At 39.8% G+C, this 19,620-nt stretch overlaps 1 protein-coding gene across 3 annotated transcripts in view; it reads left to right on the top strand.

Moving 5' to 3' along the window:
• LOC124061065 (inactive N-acetylated-alpha-linked acidic dipeptidase-like protein 2) overlaps positions 1–19,620 on the top strand; it is a 466,730-nt gene that overhangs the window by 89,377 nt on the left and 357,733 nt on the right. The window lies entirely within an intron of this gene.

Raw genomic sequence — 19,620 nt, 5'->3', positions numbered from 1 at the left:
CATTGGATGTTGATCTGAACATCGATGCATAATTTTAAGGTTTCCAGAAACTCTCACTGACTGTTTTTTTTGTTTGTTTGTTTGTTTGTTTTAATAATCTAACACAATCATCAGCTCCAACTTGTGACTTATCCTGTGACATATCTCTTCAGCTACTAGGTGAATTGGCCGATAATTTTGTACAACAGCTGTTTTAAAATAAGTCAAGCTTAACTCAGATTTAGGGTGGCGTGGTGGTGCAGTGGTTAGCACTGTCACCTCACAGCAAGAGGGTTGCGGGTTTGAATCCTGGTCTGGGCCCTTCTATGTGGCGTTTGTATGTTCTCCCTGTGCCTGCGTGGGCTTCCTCCCACAATACCAAATACATGCACATTAGGTTAAGTGGCTACCCTCATTACACATAGGTGTGAGAGTGTAAGTGTGTGTGGTTGTTTGTCTTTGTGTGTCAGCCCTGTGACTGACTGGTTTTCAGTCCAGGGTGTACACCGCCTCTCGCCCGTAGTCAGCTGGGATAGGCTCCAGCACCCAATTGTATGTGCAATAATGAGCAATAATCTTGTCAGGCAACATCCTGCTACCATTTGCTATACAAATACAGATGCAGCACTCTTCTTCTTCTTAGCATATTATTCGTATTTCTGTGTAGCATTTGTATTTAAACTTGGATATTTTGGATAACTTTAATATTTTGTACAGCATTCATATTTTTGTAGCATTTGTGTTCTTGTACAGCATCTGTATTTTTGTATTTGTATTTATATTGTGGATTTTCACCCATACTGTGAACTATACTTTTTACTACCTATATTAGGACCAGCACCTCGTTGTAGCCCCTGCAATTTTGTTGTGCCTACAGCATGTCTGTTGTTGTCAATGACAATAAAAGCTTTCTATTCTATTCTGTTTTATTGAGGGTCCATGAGGACATAGTTTTCCCTGTGGAACTGAGGCATGGGTGTGTGACGCATGGAAGAAATTAATTTTGAAGCTTAACTTTTCTGACCCCTTCTTCTCTTCAGAATGTTGTCGGGATATTTTTGCTCAAGCTTTATTATTCTCTGAGTCATACTGATCTGTTGGGAGTTTAAGGAGTTTAAGAACATTTCATGTCTTAGTTTAATCTTTAACCATTTACTTTTAAATGAAATAAATATAATTAAATGCAAACAAGACAGAATCTAAAGACTGCTATTTGTAAACACATTTAAAGCCTACAACATGGTGATGACTTTGTAGCCAATGCATCCAAGAACACGACTCACAGGTAGCTCAGCCCCACCATCGGTCAAAGAGACTCACAGACCCACAGCTCTTTTCACATCCATGACAAACCGAGAGCAGAGGAAAGAGACTGAGCGATTAAACCAGCTCTCCTCCTTTTTATAGTCCCACACCCCAGACGCTGTTAATGGTAAGGGGCTACACGCTCATTGCCTAAAGGATGAGCACAGCAAAATACTATGAAAATAAGAAAATACAGGCGGAGGACAGGGTCTCTACAGATAAATACATGGCCACATATGTGAGTCATAAGTGAAGAGAGAGGGATTACTTTTGGTGAGACATTATTTTTTTTTAGGAAAATCCTGTGTAGTATACCTTTAAAACAGGGTTGGTCTTTTATCTGCTTTTCACATGTTATTCTTGTATGGTTTTGTTGTTCATGTGAACCTTTTTTCTTCTATCACTTTCTACAAAGTACTTTATGAATGCTCCTTTTGTACAAATGTTACATTATTCCCAGCTTCCTGACGCTGTTATGCACCTGCTGCTGTTTGATTTTCCCCAGCCTTCTCTTCTCTCTCAGTTTTTTATTCTTCTTAATACCATCTGACATCCCTTACCTGCAAGCAGAAGCTGTATCACCTGTCGTCTGTTCGCTTTTTCTTCTGCAACACGATCTGATGTGTCTCTCAAACAACAAAAGGCAAGAGAGGAAAAGAAGGGGAGGGTGACTGGATAGACGAAGGGAGGGGAGGATGGAGAGGATGGGAGGCTAGTCTGTGGCACGGTATCTCAGACAGTCCAGCTCTTTCTTTGTTATCTGTCCTCCATGTGGGAGAAAAGCATCCCACCTTCTTTATTATCATCAAGCAATGATAAGGACAGCCATGACTACTCGTCTCTGCACAAAGGCAAGCTGATACCTCAGGGCTGTGAGTGTGTGTGTGTGTGTGTGTTTGAGAGAGGGTGCGCATGTCTGAGGCCATGTCTTCAGGCCCATAATCAGCAGGGGATATCTTTTCCTTTTATTCTCTTAGGAGATAATAGTGGTGGTGTGAATTTTGTTGAACCATTGAGATCCCGTCCATGGCTCACCGCAGTACAATGGGGCTCCATGTCATTTGGTAGATGGTGGTGGTATTCAAAATTCCAGACCCAACAACATCTCTTTTCAAATGTAATCTTATTGTTTCTTTCTCAAGATAAACCGCATTGACTTGCTGTTCAGTTACAAGCTCCTGTCAGAAAAACAGGTCATAGGTGTATTAATGGAGGTGTATCAATTCTTTGCATACAACCCAGTCTCACAGCTGTTCATAAAATCAGCACCATAGAGACAATTGAAACTTTGTCTCTATGTACACAAATCTATTAGATTTTGTGACTATTTCACAAACTTATGTGATGCTGTGTTCACACATAATGCTGGTAAGCATATCTGAACAAAGAAACAACATAAGAAAACCTCTACCGACAAAAGCAAAATATAAACTATATATTGATGACACAAACACACACATATATATATATACTATGCCAACCTCTAGGCTACGGCTGATATATATAATTAATCAAGGCCTGAGGTGTGACATGATGTCGGCTAAGCATCTATCTCAAACAAAATAACTAAAAGGATTCACTTCCTTTGGAAAGCTTTTGGGAGCATGTTAGCTTGTCCCAGGAGTAATGTCAGTGGAGGACAGTTGATCCTTTTTTGTGCTAATTAAAACTCACTGTAATACTAGATTCAATTACAAAAACAACAACAACAACAACAAATGCGTGGCCAAAATCCGTAGTGAGGGATCCCTCAAGGAATATAGGGTTTTCAAGTTGTTTGATTTAGGAACACAGAGGAGCAAGTTTTAAAGCACTAGTAAATATCTAATTAAGAGAAAGTTGCATTTTTTTTTTTTTTTAAATTTTTGAGTGTGGTTTGGGTCTCTGTGGAAGAGAGATTAATGTATTATCACACTGCTAAGTATTGTAATGATTGTGACCATGCAGCCATCAAACTTTAATTCCTTTCTACTACCATGACCTTTACCCTCCACATTAATTCAAAATTCTGCTTGGTGTATCCCTCACATGTTAATTTAAAGAAAGAGCTACATGATTTGGGTTAAGTATATTAAGCAAAAGAGTTAAAATGTAGAGTTGAAATAACACTGTTAAAAGTTGATTTAACTCAGTGCTTCTCAATTATTTTCTGTTGCGCCCCCCCCAGCAAGTAGAAAACAATTCGCGCCCCCCCCCGCCGTGACTATAAATAATAGTAATAATAATATGTAATAATATTTAATAATATGTAATAATAGGATGCTAACAGTGCTCGCTGGTTTACTGAAGTAGCATTCACAAAGCGGGATGATTGTTGGCAATATTCGGCACGTTTTGGCTGAAAAATCTCCAGCGGCTTATCAGCATGATTGGGATGTAATGTCTTCAAGTGGGGCCTTAATTTATTTGGCTTCATGCTGTCCGCTGCCAGCATGTTTAGACACAGTAAACACACCGGTCTTTCGTCTCCCACTGTAGTCACAGTGAAGCCAAGCGCTACATATGCTTCGTCATATTTCCTCGTCTTAGCTTTCGGGTGAGTTACTTTTGTCTCATTATCTTCGTCTCTCTCCGCCTTTCTTCTCATCCCTGTTAAAAATTTCTTCATGTTGTCTCTTAAGGGTTCGTTTACTGCACTTCATATCGCCTGCTCGGTGCAAAAAAGCCGCTACACCATAGAGCTAATACTCCCTGCGCACACTCTGACAATGAGAGCGCCACTGCCAACTACTGTAGTGGATGTGCAATTACACTTTATTCTAGTACGGCAAAAAAAGCATGTTCCCCAGGGTCACACGCGCCCCCCCTGGCATCGCCCCGCGCCCCCCTGGGGGGGCGCGCCCCACTATTTGAGAAGCACTGATTTAACTGTAAAGGAGTCAGTTGCGTAAGAGAGTGTTTTGGGACACAACTCCTTGAGTTATGAAACCACGCCTCTCCTAATGCATGCTCATGGGTTTCTACCTCTAGTGTTATAGAGTTCATTTTTAACTCTGGGTAGAGTTACTTTAACACTGAATCTGAGGTGTATTAGTAACACTTTAGCAAGTGTTATATTAACTCTGGGGAGACAAAATAAGACAAAGCATAGTGTTAGAACTAGCTGTCTCAGAGTTGATTTAACATTATAACATTTGCTGTGCAACCAGGAACCATATAGTGAATAGAGACAACTGCAACATGATTGAAACTACACTCGTGTTCCCAACGGGACGACTGAAAACCAAACAGTCTGGAATTCAGAAATGTCAACTTTCTTTTCACTTGTGTGACATTTGTTTTGACAATATGTTGTCAATGGTTTCACTGAGGTTAAGGTCATTTCTTTCCCTTCTTGCTGTCTATTTTTCACAATCATCATGTCATAAAAATTCTATCCTGTCAATAACGATTTTACCTCTTAACTGCCTTTGCATTCTTTGTATTTCATGTAAATTAGCTACAGAGTGTTTGTGACAGTAGAAGTAGAAGTAGAAAAAATCCATGAATATAGAATATTTGTATGGGTCTGGCAAATGTAGATGAAATGAGAATCCAGAAGCATTTGAATATATATTTTTTTCAACAAGCTGCATATTATGCATCACTGTTCACCACAAAATCTGATGAGATACTGCCTCAAAAAATGATACATAAAGCATTAAATATACCAATTTGACAGATATTAACAAAATGTTAGACACCTTTAATAGGTTCAACTGGTAAAATAAGTAGACTAAGAATAAAAAAAATAAGCCAAAGATGGATAATTTGGGATCCTTAAGATTCATTCAAAGGCATTCAAGAAGAGAAATATTTTCAACTTGAGTTTAAAAGCAGTCACAATATTTTCTATATCTGCTAGCGCTACATAAAAATGTTAGAACTCGACCTGTCTATGTTTAGCTTGATCTCTGGAAACATAGCAGATCACTACCAGAGAACCAAGAGGATTCACATGGTGTTAGAAGGTACATACAAAGGCAGTTGACAAGAATTGAAGCCGTGCATAAAAATAAAGTACTGCATTAGGACTCTGTCTTCGGTTTGGAATATATGCTGCAAATGAAGGCAGTGTGTTTGCTGCATTGTTTAGCTTCAGCATAGATAAGTTTCACACAGGTACATTTAAACTTTAGATGTATCTATCTTGAACATTTATATACTGCATAAAGCATTGCGTCTTACTTCAAGTTGTTTCATTGTTATCAATACTATATGTATGTGGACATATTCACATCATCAACAAAAAAAGTAGCAATGTACAGGCAAGAAGAAAAGCAGCTGAAGCAGCAATACTCTGTGCACCCCCGACACATCCACTTGCTCACTGTTTAACGCTCAGTCCAGCTCATTCAGGCATTGGCGTTCTTGTATACAGCTCCTATGAATAATGTCGAGGTTGCAGTGAATGTGTGAAAGGGACTTCACATTATCAAAGCTGTGAGCCTGTATAACTGAACAAGACTGCAGTGTTTTGGCTGAACCTTGTAACTGATACATTTGTGTCTCATTATTTTTATTGTCATTGTTATATGTACCTTACATACTGCATCCTACTGCACATACCGGTATGTCCATTGACTGTACTTCTGCTGCTATGACTGTGTGTGTGTGTGTGTGTGTATTTTTATTGTACATAGTTTTATCAGGATGCTGTCCTTTTACTGCACACTGTGTGTGCCTGTTGTGGGTGTATGTGTATGGGTGTGTGTGCGTGTGTGTGTGGGTGTGTGTGTGTGAAATTATTGTCACTGTCTTACCTACATGTTTAGTTTTAGTTTTAGTTTTTAGTTTTTACTGCACATTGGAGACTGGTCAAACGAAATTTCAATTTTCTGTGCTAACCCCTGTTACATAGATCTTTGACAATAAAGTACACTTTGACTTTGACTTTTGACTTTGTATATATGTTACCTACTGGTAAACAGTGGGCAGCATAGTACATAATAGGGTTGTCAACTCTCAACGCTTCTGGTGTGTGACATATGCTTTCACCTTTAGTCTCATGCTCTCACATGGCTAAAACAATTCTCACACCAACACTGTGACTGCGAAGCTAATGTTAGTTATGCACATAGGGATCAAAATAAGGTATCAAATAAAACTTATAAATAAGGCGTGGTCATTAGTAACTCCTCACATCTGCACCATCTGGGTAAGAAGATCCCTCATTTACTATTTTTAGAGATTTTATGAAATTGGCCTGACAGTCAAGATGGAAAAATGACCTTTGTCTTTTTTTTGCTGCTTTTTTCTGTCTGCCTGTGAATTGCTGCCTTCAATACTGTGAGGTGTAGGCAAGAAGTGAAAGGGAACAAATGAGATCTGAAATGCCGACTCCTTGGTAAAACACACTCAGCATGACCTTTAGCTAACGGACAAATTGAGCTGTGGCCGGAGCACACTTCTGACTCGAGTCAGGTGAACATTCCTGGACAATGTGTGTGTGTGTGTGTTAAGGGTGGTTAAGTGTATGAAATGAAAGTGGAAATGTTGCAGCAAATGTGTTAATTCATAATTTTGTGTATTCAGAATGCATGAGGGAGACTTAATGGCACCAAGCAGAATAAGTTGTTCGTTTCATTATCTTGAAGCAACTTGCAGACATTTGCAGTCAACCAGTGACCTTTGCTTCCGATTCTTTGTGTGTGTGGGAGTGTTTGTGTGTGCACACTTGTGTATCTACAATTGCAGGAGAGAAAGATTAATGTGCATTCAAAGTGATAAGCCAAAGCATGCTTCTATCTGAATATTGTTTAATCTATATTTACAGGTATATCCTAGTACATAATTGAGTCTTTAATATTTAAGGCGAATAAGTCAAATGCATTGTGTATATTAAGTTGTGGGGTTGTAAATGTCAGGTTTGCAGCAAACATCACTTTGATTAATCATCACTGTGGCAAATTTTAGCCTTAATGGCATGAATAATATAATAATAAATTCTATCATATCTATATTGTATACTTTACACAATCTCTTTTTTTCCATGTATGGCAAATGGCCTACATTTAGCATGTTTATATAATGTAGCTAATTTAACGGTTATGGCAAGATGGAGTGGACTTTACTCATATGGATGTGATGGAGCTCCAGAGACGGCGACACAAGCAAGGCAAGCGGGAAAGACTGCATGCTAGGTTGAAAGCTTGCGCTAGCCGACCACCGCTACCTAGCCTCTTGCTAGCCAGCATGTGGTTTCTGGAAAACAAACTAGACTAGCTCAGAGCCAGGACTACAACAGGAGCGGGAAATAAGAGAGGGTTGCGCTCTTATGTTCACCTGGCTGTCAGACAAAGTCCCAGACTGTGCCATTTAGCTGCAGACTTACCACGTACACCAAGGAGATCAGACCGTGGCCTCTGGTAAGACTAAAGGGGAAGGTGTGTGTATTGGCGAACATGCACTGTGAAGTTGTTGCTGCTGAAATGCCAGCAAAGTGGTGCTTACAGAGCTGCACCCTGCCCCCACTTCAGACACTCTGACCACATCTCTTTGCTCTCCTGTACCCGGCCTACAGACAAAGACTGAAGCAAACAAATCCTGTCATCAAACCAGTTAAACTCTAGACCCCAGAAACTGAGACCACCCTACAGGACTGATTTGTCCTGACTGACTGGGATGTGTTTAAACCTGCAGCCACTCTGGAGGACTCTTCTGTCTGCATGCAAGACTATGCAGAGTATGTGACTGGGTACATCAGCACTTGTCCTGACAACATTACGCCCACCATACAAGTCAAGTTCCCCAACCAGAAGCCTTGGATATATAGTCAGGTGCGCAGCATGCTGCGTGCCCGCTGTCTTGCATTCAGATCAGGCAATGACACGGAGTACAAAGCTGCACAGTACAGACTGAGAGAAGCCATCTCAACAGCAATGGAGAATGCTAGACGGCTTCTATTCTACTGCTGACCCCAGGCGGATGTGGCAAGGCCTGCAGCACATCACAGACTACAAAACAGCCCCTAGCACCATCAGGAAGACAGCCTACTGAATGACCTCAATACATTCTACACTCGCTTTGAGTCCACCACCACCGGCACCAGCACAGAGAGGAGGTACACGCACAGCAGGGCCTTCGGACCCCCCTCCCCTCCACCAACAGTCTCATTGGGTCAAATATGCAAAGCCCTGATGAGGATCAACCCCTGTAAGGCAGCAGGATCTGACAACATCCCCAGGTGGGCTCTTAGAGCATGAGCCAACAAACTGGCTGATGTCCTCTCCTCCATTTTCAACCTCAGCCAGAGCATGGTTCCCTCATGCTTTAAAACTACAACCATCATCCCTATTCCAAAGAAGAACCCACCCACCTGCCTGAATGACTACAGACCAGTCGATCTTACTTCAATTATCATGAAGTGTTTTGAGAGAGTGGTGTTGGCCCACATTCAGAGCAATATACCGGACACCCTGGACCCCATGCAGTATGCCTACCAGCCCAACAGGTCCACTTCAGACACCATTGCAGCTGCCCTCCATTACGCCCTCTCCCACCTGAAAATAAAGACTCCTACATCAGGATGCTCTTTGTTGATTATAGCTCCATCATCCCCCACAAACTCACGGAGAAACTGTCTACACTAGGCCTGAACCCAACCCTCTGTGACTGGCCCTTCCTGACCGGCAGGCCCCAGTCACTCAGGATTGGCAGTAGGACTTCAGCCAACAAACACTGGCACTCCACAGGGATGTGTCCTCAGCCCCATCCTCTACACCCTGTCATGAGGAAGGAGACCCCTCCTTCCTCATGACCCACTGTTCATCCGGGAGCTTGAAGTTGAGATGGTGAACAGCTTCAAATACTTATGTGAGGACCTCACTTGGACACCACCCAGGTAGTTAAGAAGGCTCAACAGCAACTGTATTTACTGAGGAGGCTGAGGAAGTTTGGTATGTCACCCAAGATCCTCAGCAGCTTCTACAGCTGCGTGGCTGAGGGCATCTTGACCAACTGCATCACTACCTGGTATAGCAGCTCTACTGCTGGAGACTGCAAGCGCCTGCAGAGAGTGGTGAAGAAGATCACCAGGACTCCACTGCCCTCCCTGCATAGCATCTTCCCACCCACCCCAAACACAGACTGTTCACACTGCTACCCTCTGACCGGAGATACAGAAGTGCGAAATGCAAGACCACACCTTTAAAAAAACTCTTTCTTTCCCACTGCCATCAGACTCTTAAACAGCTGAGAGGAGTCAAGTCACTATCACCCGGCTACATGTACATTTGCACAAACTGCACAAACACGGCTGACTGCACATAAAGCCAATATTACCATTGCACAGCTTATGTTATCATTGCACAGTTTATGTATATACAGTAGTTCATTACCATTGCGCAGTTTATGCTACCATTGCACAGTTACGTACATAGTAACACATAGTTTATTACCCTTGCACAGTTATGTACATAGTTTATTGGCAGCTAGACAGAGGTTTTTATATTTTTCATACCTTTAGGATCTTTGCTCTACTGCATTACTCTTATTTCTTACTATAATACTTTTTTCTTTTCACTCTTATTTATGTTGGCATTCAGTACTTACAGCAAAGGAAGAATGTCATTGTACAGTGTTTCTTCTGTGCATATGACAATAAACACTTTGAGAAGAACAGCTGTTTGCAACTTAACTGTTAACTCCACCTTCACTATTGAAAAGCACTACAAACAAATGTGGGAAAAACCAATGCCTTCCACAGTCAATACATTTAAGGGTTAGTATAGTGGTATCTGGAGAAAGCAACTCAACTTCAAGCAGGAATTCAATTTCTGTCACAATAGGTCTTTCAGGTGATTTAATAAGGCTGTTATGATAGCATCATCAAGAGGAAGAAGACTGGAATGAAAGAAACATCAGCCTTAAGAAATTCATATTGGTGCTACCTTATTCACCATTACAGGATTCAGGGAGTTGGCAGAGTCAGTTTAGAAAACTTCCTCCATGGCCGGAAACATAGCAGATCGGGCTCGGTTGAATCGGGCTGTAACCGACTGACTCGAGTGAGTGTGCGGGACTCATAGCGCAAAACAGATCCGGATCCACAAGCCTGGTGACTGTAACCGAGAGCCAGTAAAATTTCAGTTACAGTAACCAGAATATCTAGCTTCCCCGTCTGGAGGTTAGAAACTCTCAAAATGCTTTTTAGTCTGGACTTAAAGTATACAAAGCCCAACTAGGGAACATAATCAGATAATCAGGTAATCTCTCAGGTAAATTTATACTTTTGAGTCCAGGTTGTTTTCCTGATCCACTAATCAACTAATAACAATAAAAGTGTTCAAATGCTTTTTAGCAGTGTCTTTCATGGCACCTTATGTGACATAAGCTTGTTGTCATAACTCGTTGTTTTAACTCCCTTAATGCTTTACTTAAAAATTTCTTCTTTTTACATTTTTGAAAAAGTTTGAGATGATGCTTGGTGTGTGGTGGTTGTCAGCCCCCTGAGATGAAGCATGTAATTACAGTACTTCAAAGGAAATGAAATCTACTCTTCACACTTGTCTATGTGACAGTGCATACTGTCATGTGTGACAACTCTGCTCTGACATGGAGCAGGTTGTCACAAGTTGTTTCATCTGTAATAAATTATTAAGACTTTAAAATTGCCATTTTTAGAGAAATCTTAGTGTCAGTAGTAAGGTACTGCTAAGAAATACACAAAGTAAAAAGTGACAGTTGGTTTCAGTCTTCCTTCGTTCTCACAGGAAACCGCACAACTTTACCGTTGAAAAATAAGACACAGTAAATAGCTTAGCATGTGTGACATGAAGACTGAGGTAAACGAAGCAGGCTTGGTCTTCATTCAAATGTTAGACACACATGTAGACATGTTCTCTTACACACATGCACTGATCAAAGACCACTTTGCGTCCATTTCTCTCCTTCCGAGCAGCTCCTCTTCTCCCCAGTCAATTTGACAAATCCATTAGGGATCCATTACAGAGACTTTATGAAAGGCAGCTACATTATTTTTTCCCAGCACTGAGAGGAGCTTCATAAATAAACCCAGTGATGGTAATGATAGTCCTGAAGGGAGTTTAAGTCGTAAAGTATATTAATATGTGGGCGCATATACATGATTTTTGCCTGGATATGTCCTACATATACCTGTGTATGTTTTACATTTGAATACTGTATTTGTACACATAAATAATGTCTAAACTTATAATATATAGCTATTTTTTTCACCCTGATTGTTCTTTCACAGTCATATGCACAGCCATATCAAAAACATTATATATCTTGATCATAATGTACTATATACGTGCATAGAATCTGCTTGACATATTCTCTGTATATTTGTATCATTTAGGTTGACATGTTTTGTTTCTTTACTATACTAGATATTAACTGGGATCACTTCCACCCCAAATAGCATATTCCTTGTTGCTTAGCTGCCACAGACTGCTTTCCTTTGCATGTGTGTTAGCTGCAGTGACCTGGGCCACATCATAGCCCAGTGCTGGATCTGTCCATATTCCCCAGCAAAAAGCTCCTTTCATTAGTGTTTCTGCGTCTCTTTAGTCTATTCTCACTTCCAACACAGCAGATGTGGCACTCTGGTAAGTGGCCCTTTGTTTCTAAGTATGTCACTGTAGCCCAAAGCAGCCCTCCAGTGTCATTTCTGGAGACACCTGTCTAGTATAGATTAGAGAATAAGAGTGTGGAAGAGTCAGCAGGTGGCTGGGGTGGTTTAGATGGCTCAAACCAGGGGATTGACTCTGGTGTGCATTACTTACATAAGTTGATTTTGTCCCTGAACCTAACCAATTAGTGTCTGCTTCTGAATCTTACCAAACTGTCACTGTTTCACATTAATAACAGTCATACTATGTCATAATGAAATGTTCATCAGCAAGATTTATTTACAAAGTCTAACCAGATTCTACATATATTTTTATTGTTAACTTGACAGCAGAGCCCTGAATATGACAAAATGACACTTAAGCGATAGGAACAGTGTCATAGTTTGAAACCTGGGGCCACTGACCAACCTTATGTATTGGGTTGAGGAGAGAGAACACATTGGTCTTTACTGAACAATTTGGAAGATAACATGACAGGGCCCAGCAAATTTGGTAGGAATATTCATTGTACCTCAGTAATTATTACCAGTGATTTTGGTAACCTCCTCACCTTTGATTGGGTGCCACTGCTGGGTCTAAATTCCCCCTTGACCAACACTTGGTCCTATGAGTAAGAATACCTGGGTACATAAGATTTTAGTAAGTTCTGATTCAAAAGGCTACAATGTAATTATAAAAAAAAGGTATTGATGCATCTTAATGCATCACAGTTTTTGATTCCTGTACTTGATTTATTTTTTCAAACTGTGTGACTACAAAACATAGCAAATTTGATCTATAATTGAAATAAACAGTTGAGTTTACTTAGCTCATGCTCAGCCAGCAAGCTAAGGTTGCTAGACTGCATTTCTGCAGCACAGACCTGTATGGGTTAGCTATTTCCACACTTATACTGAACTAGAACTAAGTGTATTTAAAATTAAGATTAACTTTTCAGTGCATGTCTGTGGATTCAATAGGAAGGATTTAAGGTTGCTGACACATGATCAGCACTAGATGCTATGATCATTGCAGGGTTAGACACAAAGCACTCTGGAGAGAGTCACAGTATATGTCAGATAGCCTGAAAATATACAGATATTGGAGTCATTTTTAGTTTAATTCAAATGAATGTGCTACACAATTATCTGTCTTTGGAGAAGAAGACAGCTAAGAACCTGTGGCCTCCTTCACCATTGCTAATGACACTAAAAATTGTAGCAAAGAGTTTCTTCTTAAGAGATTTAATTCTTTTGCTCTGGATGACATCATACTTCAGGTAAAAACTATATTTTTTTTATTTCACAATGGACTCAACAGTACCTGCTCAATTATCAATACAACCCAGTATAAATGATATGGCTTTTAATGTAGGTGTAGGGAGCTAACTTACTTACAGAATGCAATGCGGACATTAGCAGGTGGACAAAAACTTAAACTACTATAATATCAAATTCAGTTTTGTGTCTGCTGTTACTTTTTAAAGTAATAATTACTTATATTTTGGCACAAAGCTGCATTAAAAAGATGGAGAAGACAGATGTGTGCTATGTGCTTGTGATGTGTAACCAATCAGATGGTGTGGGCGGGAGAATGTGTGAGACTACAGAGTGGTGACCATTTAAAATAATAATAACATAATAATATCTTTAAATTGGAATAGGCTACTAATAATAAGAGAGAAACAGCTATATCAAAGCCAATCTAGCACATTTTTAAAATAATTTTCCCCAAACGCCCTTTACGTTTTGCTAACTGTAAACTGTGAGTCAACATTGGGTATGACCGTGATAAGTTGACTAGTTGTTAAAACACAGCTACCCTCACTAGTCGACACCAGAAATGCTGGCATTAATGTGCATGCAGGAGCCATTTCTGTTGTGTCTAAATGGCTGTTGTAGTATACGCAATATTTTTTCGACAACAGTTAACCCTATAGATTAAATTGTGGTAATTTTTTTCTGGTTCCCAAGTGTTTTCTTACTTTTAGAGGAGTCATCTAGTCTAAGTTATAACTTGACATTTCAACATCAGGGAAATTAGTCACCATAAACATCCCTACTCAAAACCATGATAACGTACACACCATGAGTTTTGTGATCCGTTGCAGTCCTAGCGTTAATAACTTTGCTTATTTAAAACCACTTACAGAAGTGGTTACAGAAGTCTCAGTCATACCTAAGACATGACATGCCAATCCATTACTGCTGTGCTATACGTTCTGCAAATATCACAATGCATTCCGCATTTGTAGTGAATGTTGGCAGAAATTGTGTCCTATAGATTAATCTAAAAAGAACTTAATTCATGGGAGACTGGGCTGAAAGGAACAATGTTGGACCTTGACCAGTCAGAAAGAATGACAAGACTTGCTCTCCTGTCAACGCCAAAAATGTATAATGCACCTTTACGATTGGAATTGAAATGAATTACAAAAAGATACGTCACTCGCTGATAGTCACTACCAAAAAAAAAAAAAAAAAAAGATCTGAATGCATGAACCATTAAAGTTACTGTACAGTACACATTTGAATGCCTCCAAGGAGAATAAGAGGTTTCTTGTAAAACTAGACCTTCACTGAGTGGCTTTGCCATCACTGCTGCTCAATGTAGTGTGTAGTTCAGTATATCTGTTCAGTTTGATCCCTGGCAACATGACAGGAAAGGCTGTGACAAACTGGGAATTGAGTCTGGGTGGTTGATACAAGGACTGTCTCAATGATAGACATGCACACACACACACACACACACACACACACACACAGATGGCACCTTCCTGTGCTAAGTGTTGGGGAAAAAAAGGGGGATCCCAGATGATAAGTGGCATTCTGCAGGATACCAGAACTGCACTGCCAAGTTGGCTCTCTCTCACTCACTCACTCACTCACACACACACACACACACACACACACACACACTGAAACCCCGGCAAGTAGGTATAGACACACACAAACTATCTCTGTGCATGAAAATGTGAACAAAGTGAATGGATAAATAATAGGCTGGCAGGTGGAAAATTGAGATATCACTTAAAACTGAAAAGTGGCGCTCTGAAACCTGAAACCAGGCAATCTCACCTTGCTGCTGTTGAAAAGACCTGCCACAAACAGGAAGTGGGTATTAGCTAAGTTGACAAGCTGTCACAAAACTCAGCTGAGCTGCACTTATTGTACAAAAAGGAAAGGCCCAAAGGTGTGTCTTCTTGCCACATTACTTAAAGACAGGTTTTCATCTTCGTGAGGCTACTCACATTTGAATCCTTCACAGTCTGCCCAGCAGACACCCAGATGTGTTTCATTTTTTTCCCATCCTTCCTGTCTTGTTCTTCAGCACCATCAAAGTCCCTGCCTTCCGCACATATGCCACATACTATTACAGTTCCTCCAAAATAATGTCAAAATACACACCTCCCTGGGGACTTTCTTGCTGCTCTTACTTAACTTGACAAATAACTTTAGTCAGATGTTGTGCTACAGTGGGTGAGAAGTGATAGAGCACCAATCAAGTAGAAAAGTAGGAAACTTCACATTGGTGCATGGAGCAAACGTGGTAAGACAAATGGAACTCGGGAAAGAAATTTAATATGCAACTAAAAAGACTATTAAAGCTGTTTCACTTGACTTAAAGTTCTTTATCAACCTTGCTTTTGATCTTGTAATATTTTGAAGTCACCAGGTATGTGTGATTATAGCCTAAAACCAGGCAAACACTGTGTACTCCTTGTGTTGGGTTCAGCCTACTCCTCCCAGCTACATTTCAGGGTAGCTGGGAACAAAAAAGTGGAGACGGTCTAAACTGCCAATGAGCATCCTTAAAAAATGAAATAAATAATAGGAAAAAAATGAAATAAAATGTAATTATGGCTTTAATGTACATTGTACATTGATTTAGTTGAATCACATTTAGTTCTCATTTAGTTCATTTAACCCCATTTAGTTCAGTTGAATGCCATCAGGGTCCCTTGGTTCAGCAACAACCTGCTTGAAGAGATAAGCCTCACAGAAAAAGTGACGTTTTTTAAAATCACTTTATAAACATATTTTTGTAGACTTTCCTTTATGTAATGAAGTCTTTTTCACCTCATTATTCTTTTAATCTGTATTTACTTGTTCTTAATTGGTGCAGTCTTTATATTGCTCTTGTATTTATAAGTTTAGTCTTCTTGTTTTAACTTTAACCTTTTGCTGACTTGCTTTTGCTCTTGTTTCTCTTTGACCTGACTGCTAGGCTTTTTGTTGTTATATTGTATATGAGTACCTGAATATTCTGCTTTTGTTTTATCTGACAAATTACTTAAACACAGTTTTGAAAGGGTCATTTAAATAAAGTAATTAATATTACCATTATCAGAAAAACACCAATATAGCACTGAAATTAGCAAAATGTCCAACGCACCCAAACTATATCCATGTGGTCAACACTCACAGGCTACAGGTGACAGTAGACGGTGGAATTCATTCCGGTACAAAAATATATAATCTGCAACTGCAAATTCTTATGGCATCAGAAGGAATGTTTCTCTTCATCTGTCACGCATTACTTAAAAAAAATAAGACATTAAATTCAATAGCATGTCACTAATTATGCAGTTGCATTCAGATCTCTGTTCCTGTCTGTTTATCTCATCTTGCTGATTAGAGTAATTACCATATAATCAAAATGTTTGCACAGTCATAATTAGCACTATTTAAACTATACTGTAATATGATTATAGTTAAATGCATTTCTACATTGTCATAATGATGTCTGCTAGAGTGTGTTCTTTCCTGTTGAGTGCTTGAAGAACTTTGCTCTTTTACTTTCCCTCAGCTCATTGTTGGTATTCATCCAACTTGTCTTTGTCCTGCTGCAGAGTTCACGGACCTCTGACATCAGATTTATTAGACTGTCGGTGGACTCAGCAGTACCTGCTTTGATACCTAGACTTCATGGTGTGTGTGTTTATTGCAGGTGCGACTGTGTGCATAGATGTGTTTGTGAGTGGAAGTAGCACAGTATAATAGTATGTGTGTGTGCTGCCCACAGTTGGCCACATGGTGTGTAATCAGCACCTGTACCTCAGTGTGGGAGTCACAGGTCAGGGACTGGAGCTTTAAGCTGTTCTGCTCTCCAACGAACACAACTGACAAAACCACTGGATTAAGCCATAGTCCTCCCAGGGAGACAAACTCTTACCACTAGATCTGCACTGTTTATTTCATGCACACAGAGGTAGTGTGTTTTTTACCTGTTATTTATCAGTGCAAACATTTCTCAGTGGCACAGCTGCTCTAGAGGCAAAAAATAATACCACTGGTTGATTTAACCTTCAATGTCAGCGCCACAGAACCACATTTATCAGTTGAGGGAATGTTATAGTGCTTCCCTGTACTTTACTGTAGACTCCACTGCACTGTTCACGTTGCTGGCACTAAGTCAGACAAGTTCAGCTGGGACAATGGACTGTCCTGTTATTTTTCATGCTGACACAGATTTTAACTAAATGACAAGACTACTGTCAAAAGAAAATATGAGTGAAGGTGTGTCTATCCACTACTATTAATCATTTATTATTATTTGGTTCATTGAGATAAGCATTAGGTAGCACCAATTCCCGAGGTCAGGTGTGATTATGTTGTTGCAAAAGAGGAGGGTGCCACCTACCCAAGTGTTTTTAATGAGCAAATTGAAAATGTGCTTACAACTGATGGATGGAAACACACCTACTCTCACACTGTCATGACTTTTTGGGAACACTGAATGGGCTGTTGTTAATGTTAGTCCAACACCTGTGCTTTCCCTACTATTTCAACTGTGAAAAAGGATTAGTGTATTTAAGGCTTGAACATGCCACTGAGACACATCTACTTTACAGCACATTTATAATAAAAGGTAAGCCAATGTACTTTTGCTAAGCAGCAGATAAAATTAGTTAACAAAAGTTAACTTTTCTTAGCTAAGTTAACAAAGCACAAGGCTCATAGCTGCTAAATTCTTCCGAAACTGATTCAAAAAATAAGTTGATTTAACCCAATGTCTACTGTTGACATCTGCCTGTCATTCCTCTGTGCACCGACTATCAGCGCGGTGGTTCTCCCTTGCGGCCCGAAATTGAACTGAATAGAATTGATAGGATAGTGATTTTCAACAGCACATACAAAAAAAAAAAGAATGTTACAGCAGTTCATTATAATTTCATTATTATAATTTCAGTCTTGTGAAATGTTAAAATCATATTGAGGTGGTAGCAAAAGTGAAACTAAACAGTTGGGATTTTGTTTTCCTTGTCTTTTTAGTAATGTCATTCTCATGTTGTTAACTGCTTTCCTGCCTGTACAACATCCATTGCACGTCTGCCCGTCCTGAGTGAGGGATCCCTCCTCTGTTGCTCACCCTGAGGATTTTTTCCTGTTAAAGGTTTTTCTGGGAGTTTTTCCTTAGTCGATGTGAGGGTCGAAGGGCAGAGGATGTTGCTGATGTTATGTTAAGCCCTTTGAGACAAACTGCTTGTAAAAATGGGCTATACAAATAAAGTTGACTTGACTTGACTAGATTCAGTCAGAGGAGCACAGATGCTAATGTGTCTTTGTGTGTTGGTTAGATCTCAAATGAGTATTTCATCATATCAAAAAAGTCAACCCCCCCCCCCCCTCATTTAACCAAAGAGGCATTTTTTGTTGTCATATTTTCAGCAAGTTGTGATATTTGTACCGTATATGCTGACAGCAGGGATAAATTCGTCTTCAAGAGACTGTCCAGATGTGCCTCATATATCCTTGCAGCATGAGCATCATCACTTGTTTTTGAATGAGAAACCTAAACACAGTGCAGTAAAAGTGCTATGGAAATCCCTCTCGCCTGCTACACCCACCAGGGTTTAACTCAACCAATGAGATTATTTCTGCTTGAAGAACATCACTGCCTCTGAGAAATGTTTGTAGAAGTAAAACTCCAAATCTCCTGGTTCTCAGCCTTTTGCCTGACATGCCCTTGTAGAGAATTTAAAGAATTTCAAAAAGAAAATAGATAATAGAGCTTAAGCCATTGATTTCACCCCAGCATGCTGCAGTTTGGCTCAAAGTGATATTCAGTGGCTGCTGGTGTTTGTTTAGCTGCAGCTAAATACAACAGGTTTTTATTTTTTCAAGTGGGTTTCAGTTGGGTTCTCTCATCTGAAGCGTCAAATGCTCACCTCAGTCTCTAGAGCCTCTAACAAACAATGGAGGGTACCAACCAAACTAAGTTGGTACTGCCTAGTGCTAAGGTTAAAGTAATCAGTGCCACAGTTTGGTACCTGAAACTGCATCTGAGTGAGTTGCCACTTGTTCACAGTGAGTCAGGGCAGTGGTGAACCACAAGGCAAACAATTTTGGTTATACTTTCCAAACTTGGGTCAGGCAACAATATCTGTAAAGGGAAATACAAAGCCAGCCTGGGCAAACACCTGATGCTGTCCTCGTTGTAGGCAATGCATTTTCAGCCAGTTTGGCTGAAACAATATTTTCCATTGCATTGCATCCTCCAATGGAACAGGCCATTTGTTGTGTTTGGTAGGTTTTAATGAGGAAATTATAATTCTTTAAAACTACAAAGAAGAACACAAAAATACAAACAGATTAATAAATTGGCAAATCATGCATAATATTAACTTAATAATACGTTTACTTTAGTATTTGAGTATTGTGCTTTTTACCCCACTACAACATTTGCTAACATTACAAGTTACTTTTCTGATTCAGATAAATACAAAACACCATATAATCAACAAATAAATTTGGACAGAATTATATCAATAAGACTTTAT

The sequence above is a fragment of the Scatophagus argus genome, chromosome 6 (genome assembly GCF_020382885.2).
Source record: "Scatophagus argus isolate fScaArg1 chromosome 6, fScaArg1.pri, whole genome shotgun sequence".
Classification (NCBI taxonomy): Eukaryota; Metazoa; Chordata; class Actinopteri; family Scatophagidae; genus Scatophagus; species Scatophagus argus.
This window is presented reverse-complemented; position numbering and strand designations above follow the sequence as displayed.